General features: G+C 35.4%; 1 protein-coding gene across 1 annotated transcript in view; it reads right to left on the reverse strand.

The window, feature by feature from the left end:
• The window catches only part of TM9SF3 (transmembrane 9 superfamily member 3), a 75,336-nt gene that overhangs the window by 24,371 nt on the left and 41,231 nt on the right, over nucleotides 1–9,734 (reverse strand). The gene's annotated exons all lie outside the window — the stretch shown is intronic.

A 9,734-nucleotide genomic window follows, 5' to 3' on the forward strand; every position in this document is an offset into this window, starting at 1 on the left:
GAAGAGTTTCAGGAATTCCACAAGCATTTGATTTGAATATCCTTTTGAAAATAGTTTTTTAAAAATAATATTTTTAAGTGTAATAAAAATATACACACTCAAATTAGTTCTATACCAAATATTAATAACTGGAGATACCACAATCATGTTAACTCATTTTCATGCAAACCTCAGAATAAAGTTTCTCCTGCTATCTCTGTGTATATATCTGGACTCCTAGTAAACGTCTCATTGATTAGGAAGGCTTGTAATGCTACACTGGTCTTTTGTTCTCCCTCCCCATCCTCCACCCCGACCCAATTCAGGCCTGCACATATTTGCTCACTAAAAGCTTTACAAGCAAATGCACTACAGCACATGCATGTCACAAGCAATTAAGTGGCAGGTGAAATGAGGGCATATCTTGCCTTGTGTGCTTAATCAAAGCATAACAGCAGTCAACAAAGGAACCTATAAACGGTCTCATCAAGACAATATCAACTGTTTAGCATTTAATTTTTTCCCCTTTTCCTGACTTTTTAATAAATGATAAAAAATGTGAGCAGTTTGTTAGAAACTGTTAGCGACTGAACTGTGAAACCAATTTCCTACTCCTTTATGTCCAAGTTCTAGATGAGTTTACTTGAAAAATACTCTGAGACTGCAAGACAAGCTATTAAAAAAAAAAAAAGTCACATGGAACTAAATTATCTGAGAAGTCAGGACTTTTCTCAATACTGATATTCAACCAAACAAACTGGTTACTGAAGAAGAATGTTACCTGTACCCCTTGGTATTAAATCTGCATTCATCACAACTTTATTGCTCTCATTAAATTCAGAATGCTAAAAAAACGGAATTTGCAAAATTTATTTATACTAACAGAATCAAGCTTGTATCTGTTTTCTTTATTGGGCTTCTGCATTAAGCTTTCATTTAAAATGAAATTTAACAAATAAAAGTTAAAAAAACATTAGTCTAATACACTGGTTAACACCCTGGAACTCAAACTAATACAGGGCCCACCCCTAGAGCTTCCTAGCCTCTGTTCATGGACCAATGAAAAGTGAAACAGGTTCAGGGGAAGGAAGGACTCACTCCAGGTTGAGGGCCTCCCCTAGCTACAATGAGAACAAGATAGGAACAAGTACTGCGTATCACTGCTTAATACCCCAAAGATGTACCAACTGGTCAACTATTCTCAACCTCAGTCACAGACTAAGAATGTGACTATTATTCTATCTTTATTTCCAGACTGGCCTTCTAAGGAAATCTGTGGTGTGAGTGGAATGGAAAGGGAAAAGGCAGCCTAAGATGGGCCATTATGGAATACTAAAGGATATAAATTTTACTGAGGATGATAAACAGTAACTGCTTATAGGTAAGGTGATTCTCAGAAAATATATCATCTTGTCAGTCATTATGTTTAGGCATTTCCTTGACACTTGCTCAGAGTAGGCAATTTTTATGACTCCTTTTCTACCTTATACATTTTATGCCTTTATTTCTATATAAAAATTATTTAGCTTCAATTTAAGCATGTCGACAATAATCAACCTAACAATCAGGACATTGCCAACTTAAACACAAATGCTTATAAGAAGCCTATCTATTTTATAGATATTTTCAACATGCTAATTAATAACTCCCCATTCTGTTTCTTGGGCAACTTCAATACTGTAATAGAAGAAACACTGGCTTTGAAGTTAAAAACTTATTCTATAATGCTAGCATTATCGTGATACCAAAACCATAAAAAAAGACATTATAAGAAAATTGCAGATCAATATTTCTCATAAATATAGGTTCAAAAAAAAAAGCAACAAATTTTAGCAAATGGAATCCAGCTATTTTACAAATTGAGGTTTATCAAAGGAATGCAAGATTGGTTTTAGATTCAATAATCAATCAATGCAGTTCACCATATTATCAGACTAAAAAAAGAAAAATCATAGATCATCTCAAAAGGTGCAGAAAAAATCATTGCAAGAGCCAACCTCCCTTCACAATAAAACAAACTCAGCAAACTAGGAATAGAGGGGAACTTCATCAACTTGATTAAGGACATCTATGAAAAAACTACAGGTAATATTTCTTAATGGCACAAGACTGAATAGTTTCCCGCTAAGATTGGGAACAAGAGAAGAAGTCTGGTCTCACCTCTTCTATTCAACATTGTACTGGAGGTTCTAGCCAGTGCAATAGGCAAGAAAAAGAAATAAAAGGCATACAGATTAGAAAGGTAGAAATAAAATTGTCTTTATTCTCAGACAACATGACAATCTATGTAAAAAAAATCTTCAGGAATCTACAAAAAAGAAATTAGGACTAATAAGTGAGTTTAGCAAAGGTGCAGGATGCAAAGCCAACATGCAAAAATCAACTGTTTTTCTATACACTAGCAACAAGCAATCAGAATTTTTAATTTAAAAAATACCATTTACAAATAGCATAAAAAATATGAAATACTTAGGGGTAATTTCAATAAAGCTGTACAAAACCTAAATATTAAAATCTATAAAACATTACAAAGAAAAAGTAAAGATACCTAAACAAGACAAGAGATATACTGTGTTCATTAATCAAAAGACTTAGTATAATGTTAAGATGTGAATTCTTCCCAAATTGATCCACAGGTTTAATGCAATCCTAATCAAAACCTTAGGGTTTTTTGTAGAAATTGACAAGCTGATTCTAAACTTAACATGCAAATGCAAAGAACCTAAAAAATCCAAAACAACTCTGAAAAAGAATTGATTTCAAGACTTATTGTAAAGCTACAATAATCAAGACAGTGTGATATTGGCATCAAAAAAACCCAAAAAACAAATTAATCAATGCAACAGAAAAAAAAGTTCAGAAACAGATCCACATAGATACGTGGTCAATTGATTATCAATAAAAGTGCTAAGGGAATTCAGTGGAGAAAGGGTAATCTTTTCAACAAATGGTACAAGAACAAATGAAGAGCCATAAGCAAAACAAAACAAAACCCCTTGACCCTTAACTCGTACAATATATAAAATTAACTACAAATGGATCATAGACCTATATTTCAGAGTGAAAACTATAAAATTTCTAGAAGAAAACATATGTGGAAAACTTACTGATCTTTGATTTGGCAAAAGATTTCTTAAAAAGGACAGAAAAGCACAAATCATAAAAGGAAAAAATCAATAAATTGGACTTCAAAATTAATAACTTTTGCTCTTCAAAAGATACTCTTGGACTTCCCTGGTGGCACAGTGGTTGAGAATCCACCTACCAATGCAGGGGACATGGGTTCGAGCCCTGGTCTGGGAAGATCCCACATGCCATGGAGCAACTAAGCCTGTGTGCCACAACTACTGAGCCTGAGCTCTAGAGCCCAAGAGCCACAGCTACTGAGCCTGCGTGCCACAACTACTGAAGCCCACGCACCTAGAGCCCGTGCTCCACAACAAAGAGAAGCCACCACAATGAGAAGCCCGCACACCACAATCAAGAGTAGCCCCTGCTTGCCGCAACTAGAGAAAGCCTGCGTGCAGCAACGAAGACCCAACGCAGCCAAAAATAAATTAATTAATTAATTTTTTTAAAAAAAGCATGTCCCCATCTTGCCCAATTAATATCAAGCAGATGTGGGGCAAAACCATCAAAAAAACAAAACAAAACAAGATACTCTTAAGAGAATGAAAAGACAAGCCACAAAGTGGGAGAATATACTTGCAAGCTACATATAAGACAAAGGACTAGTATCTACAATATATAAAGAACTCTTACCATTCAACAAGACAAGCTATAAAAAATAAGCAAAAGATTTAAACATTCATTAAAGAATATATATGGATGGCAAATAAGTACACAAAAATATCTTCAACATTAGTAATCAGGGAAATGCAAATTTAAACCACAGTGAGACAACACTACACTTCCACTATAATGGCTAAAATTGAAAAGACTGACCATATCAAGTGCTGGAGATAATGTGAAGCAACTGAAACTCTTATAAATACAATGCTAGTGGGAACGTAAAATGGCAAAACCACTTTGGGAAAGTTTAATAGTTTCTTGAAAAGTTAAGCTATAATATGACTCAGTCATTCCACTGTAGTTATTTATCCAAGAGAATCAAAAAATATGTCCACACAAAGATTTACATATGAATACTCACAGCAGCTAGATTTGTATGTAATAGCCAAAAACTGAAAACAATTCAAAAGTCATTACTGGGTAAGTGGATAAACAAACTGTGGTACACTTCCCTTACAATAAAATACTACTGAGCAATACAAAGAACAAAACTATTAATATATGCAACAACATGAAGAGATTTTTTAAATAATTTTCTGAGTGAAAAGAGACAAAAAAAACATCATACTGTGTGAGTCTACTTATATGAAATTCTAGGTAGTGCAAACTAATCTAAGATGACAGAGAGCAGACCGGTGGTTACCTGAGAATGAAAAGGGGAAAGGAAAAAGAAAATTTTTAAAGTAAAAAAAAAAAAAGGAAAGAAAGAAAGAGAGGGACTTCCCTGGTGGCACAGTGGTTAAGAATCCGCCTGCCAATGCAAGGGACACGGGTTCAAGCCCTGGTCCGGGAAGATCCCACATGCAGCAGAGCAACTACAGAGGGACTTCTGGTGGCACAGTGGTTAAGAATCCGCCTGCCAATGCAAGGGACACGGGTTCAAGCCCTGGTCCGGGAAGATCCCACATGCAGCAGAGCAACTACACCTGTGCACCACAACTACTGAGCCTGTGCGCCACAACTACTGAGCCCACGTGCCACAACTACCAAAGTCCGTGCGCCTAGAGCCCGTGCTCCGCAACAAAGAGAAGCCACCGCAACGAGAAGCCTGCGCACCGCAACGAAGAGTAGCCCCTGCTTGCAGCAATTAGAGAAAGCCCACACGCAGCAACAAAGACCCAATGCAGCCAAAAATAAATAAATAAATAGATTAAAAAAAAGAAAAAAGAAAGAGGGAAGGAAGGAGGAGGAAAAGGGGATAAATTACAAAGGTATATAACAAAACTTCTAAACTTGATAAATAACTTTTTTTAAATTGTGGTGACTGTTTCCCAAATATATACATATATTAAAGCTTGCCACACTTTAAATAGATACAATTTATCATATGTTAATTATACCTCAATACAGCTGTAAAAACAGACCAAAAAAAGGCATAAAACATTCTTCATTCACTGCTCTCAGCATAAATCTGAATTCCGGGCAGAAAGGAAAAAAAGAAAAAAAAAACTAAAACAGATCATCACCACCACCAGCACCACAACAAAGAAAATGTGACTTTAAGTGAAAAACTGAATCCTAGTTTTTTGCTTGGTAAAACCAGGATAATGCATACCACTATCTCTATCTCTTTGAGTTCTTCTGAAAACCAGGTGAGACAAGGGGTGTAAAAGTGTTTTGTAAAGTACAAAATGCTATGCAAATGTACCTGTCCTTACTATAACTCATCTTGTTAGATATGGCACATCACTTCAGTCAGCTGAGATCATTTTAGATGCTGTCTTCATCATTCCGTATTACTAGTCCCTGCCCCACACCCATCTCATGTCCTTGTCCAATTTAATCATCAGATCACTGTGCCTTTATATGTCATCAACAATGACTTGAATAGGTCAAAGTCAAGAATATCTGTCATGTTCTACTAAAAGATAGTATGTGACATATTATGAGTAATATCATACCAATACTTGAATTCTATAATTATTTACATGTTTACCTGACTGTACTATTCTACCCACATTTCTTCATCTTGTCCAACAAGATATAATACTTTATTTATACTCTTTTGTTCTTCTAGTCTTGCTAAAACCTACCGAAGAGAGGAACTGAAGTTGTTCAGGCATTTTTGTTTTAATGAATCCATAACAGCTCCTAATGTTCATTACTTCCTGTGATTTAAAAAGTAAATTTTAATAACACATTCTAAAATCTTGTGCCTCATCAACATCAAGTTCACTATGTTTTGTAAGGGAGAATCCACTTTCTTCATTTTCCTTCTAGAAAAACAATTTACCTCTGTCTTACACAGTTATTCAAGCATTACTTATCATCATGATCTCTCAGTATCTCTAAAAGATCATTTATATCAGCAACTAAACTTACTGCTAAGGCAGCTGGGTACTCCTGTACAATCAATCCCCTTATCTAAGGCTTCACTTCCCTCTTATCAGGGATTATTTCCTCTTGTCTTTTCTTGTTTGAAGGTTATTTTATTTGATGAAAAATAAAAAGAGAAAGAATGAGATAAGAGTGATTCTTCTTTTACTCTGTTACATCACTGATCCCATGTAATGAGCCTTTGGTCTTGCTATCAAAATATTTTTACAAAATCCTTTTGTTAGCCTTAGCACTTGTCAAGAGCTCAGGTTAGGAAATGGAGGTTTTCTAACACTATTTTTATAGACTTTAGTATTCTTTCATACTTAGGTATACTGTACTCTTCTCACAACCTTTGAGAGATCACAAAATAGCATGTATCCATTACTTTTTGTCTCCATTTTTTCCTCACTGTGTTAATTTCTGATTATATATCATGAATTTCTTTTTTGGGGGGGCGGGGGGTTACGCCACACAGCATGCAGGATCCTAGTTCCCTGATCAGGGGTTGAACCTGCGGCCCGTGCAGTGGAAGCACAGTCTTAACCACTGGACCACCAGGGAAGTCCCCATGAATTTCATTTTTGAAAACCTCAAATTCTCAAGCCATTTTCCCAGTTATGGCCCAAGACTTGGGTCATGAGAGAGCATTTCCCTAAATATTTGTGAAATCTGATTTCCTAAAACCTCGGGCCTATTTCTGATGATTCCCCTCCCAAGCTAAAACAAACCTCAACATGACAAATATGACATGGCTCATGACCCCTGTTACTTCTCCATCAACTATTCTACCCATTAAGAGACAAAACCATAAAGTATAAGTCAAGGATTTATCAGTGCATTCTGAACTGAATAATATTTAGATTAGAAAGTTTATTAGTTTCTATGCTACCTTGCCTCTGAGTTTAAAACTCTGCAACTTGGTTCTTTGTCCTTTGAAAGCCTCCAATAACATTAAATTAAGAATCTGAGATTTACAACCCACAAAAGACTTGATGCCTAAAATGTTTTTTTCAGAATATCCTGGCAAACCCTTCCTCATTCCCAAGAAACTCTCATAGGACCAAAAACTCTGGGGATAACACCTAAACCATTTCTGAACAAATTCCAAAGGAAAAAGGTTTTACCTTACCAGATACAATTTAATTTGAAGTAAACGCTCTCTGACTCTCTGTATAGTACCTCTGCCAGAACACACCAACTTCAGAAACAGGTATGTTCATCTCTAAACAGTCTTTGACCCCAAATTTCATTTAAATGCTCTCTTACATTGTTTTATAATACTCTCTAGGAACCATGCCTTAAGCCTGGGACACTAGACGTTAGCTGAGATTACCACCACCACCCTCTACTTATGTTTCTTTTACCTTTATTAACCTGCTAAGATTGACTATTATTCAACAAGTTTAATCTGGCATGGATTTAATGGCTTTTTATGTATAATCAGGTACACATGAGCAGAGAATTTGGGGTCCAGAAACAAATTTCTTCCATTTTCAATCTTATCTTGGGCTAGTCCTGGGGACAAAAGCAGTATTCTGACAAGACTCCAGATCCCAAGTGGGCAAAATCCCCATTGTTCTGGTGCCTCTGTAGGGCAAGACAGAGGCTGAAGTCACTATGACTACAGCTGGATTAAGCCTTCAATTGTGGAATCTCTGAGAAAACAGAACCAGAGCTAAAATCACCAGAGAAAAGGCTTAATGCCCAAGAGATCAAAGGAATGGGGGACAGAATGAGCTAAGGCCTGGGGAAGAGCATATAAGAGTATCTGAAGACTCTGATTTTCAAACTAGGCTATTTTAGTAGGAGAACCAGCTTCTCAGACACATGTGGTCTGGGAGCTTTTCAGCTGACAGATCCATCCTCAGATGCTGGGAACCAGAATCAGGTAAACAGTAGAGACTGGGTTTAAAGCAGGACAGATAAACTGGCATAGGATGAAGCCCTGGGCATTGAAATTTTTTAAACTCCCCAGTGACTCTAATGTGTACCCACAGTTGAGAACCATGGAGTTTATGAGAATATATAACCATTTCCTTCATAATGTCAACAAGTCAAATAACTTAAAATATAAGTTTAAGTAGTTAAAACACTTAATGGACCACTAGGTCAAACATTCACATCAATTCTTAAATTTCATGTTCTAAACAAGTTCTGATACTCTTAAAAAGAGGCAAAAAATGTTAGACCACACACCTGATTAAAACTTGAGGGCGGTGGAATGCCCTTCACTCAGCATTCCTTCATTACAAATTAGAATGCAAATTAAGACCATGACATTGTAGGAGGCTGCTAAGCACCAACAGCCAGTCTTTTATATGCCAAAGATCAATTTTACAAACCATCTCTGGCTCAGCAGTTTGATATTGTATTTGAATAATTAGTAATTATTAAATTATCTAAAGGCAAGTTACAGTGAATATTAACATTTAAAACCCCATTTACACAGTGGTAAAATTTATAATTTTAGTGAAACAAAGCATATAATTTTCACATCAAATTCAAAACTTTATGATGAAAATTATAACAGAACCAGAATTTTAATTTTTAAAACATTATGAAAGTAATTAATTCAGTAGATCATCGTTAAGAACTGAAAAAGAAAAAGAAAAAAAAAAAAAAAAAAGAAGTAACTGAATCTCTCTATATACTTCCTGATGGCCTGGAACTACTATAAAGCAAATTCTTTTCCAGTTAATTAATGAATGTAATTAATTACTTTACCCTTTCCTAACCTTTATCAGTTACTTTGCCTTGCAAAAACAAAAAACAAAAGCTTTCAATTTTGAAGCAATCTGCATAATATTCCTAAATAAAAAATATTAAAGACTTAGTAAAAATATATATGCAAGGTGTCTTTGAAAAACCTGGACTGTAAAACAACCAATCATCTGGAATTTCTGTGAAACCATTCAATAACTCCCATACGATAGAAAGAAAGCCAAAACCATTAAAATTCAGATGGAGATATGGGTTCCAGTTCCAGTTCTGCCATTAACTATCTGTATGATCTTAACCAAGTTAACTGTCTCTCTGAAAAGCAGTAACCACCTTCCAACTCGCATACATATATGTACATGTGTGCACAAGTTTGCAAAGTGTACATTAAGACTAAAGTCTACTCCAGGCCTAAAACTGTTTCTAGTAAAAAGACAACAGGAAGAATCTGAAGACTGAGTTAACTGTGTAAAGCGCCAGTATTTCTGTGCTTTAGCTTTAATATATTTAAATAATCTAAAACATTTCAAACTCTGTGATAACAGGTAAGATATGAGATAGGATTTTAATATCTATAGCACATATATTATCAATATTAATATAGATGCTTTCATAAGGTTCTAAAAATAGTACACTATTACCAAAAAAAAAAAAATGTTATGGAGAGTCTTCACTTCCTACCACTGCACTCACCTACAACATTAAAACACCCATGTTGCTTGTGTGTCATCATTCTTCTTCTAAAATATACTCACCAGTTTATCCCTAGCTGTTCTTTCACTTTATTGGTTGACAGAATCAAGAAAAAATGTTCTTTACCTAACTTTCCAGGACTGGGTAGGGACTGGCTGCAAATAGCAGAACTCCTAGTTAAGAGGTACTCTGGAGAGACAGCAGGCCTCACATTAGAGAATGCTTACACTCTT

This window comes from Lipotes vexillifer, unplaced genomic scaffold (assembly GCF_000442215.2).
Source record: "Lipotes vexillifer unplaced genomic scaffold, Lipotes_vexillifer_v1.1 scaffold184, whole genome shotgun sequence".
Classification (NCBI taxonomy): domain Eukaryota; kingdom Metazoa; phylum Chordata; class Mammalia; order Artiodactyla; family Lipotidae; genus Lipotes; species Lipotes vexillifer.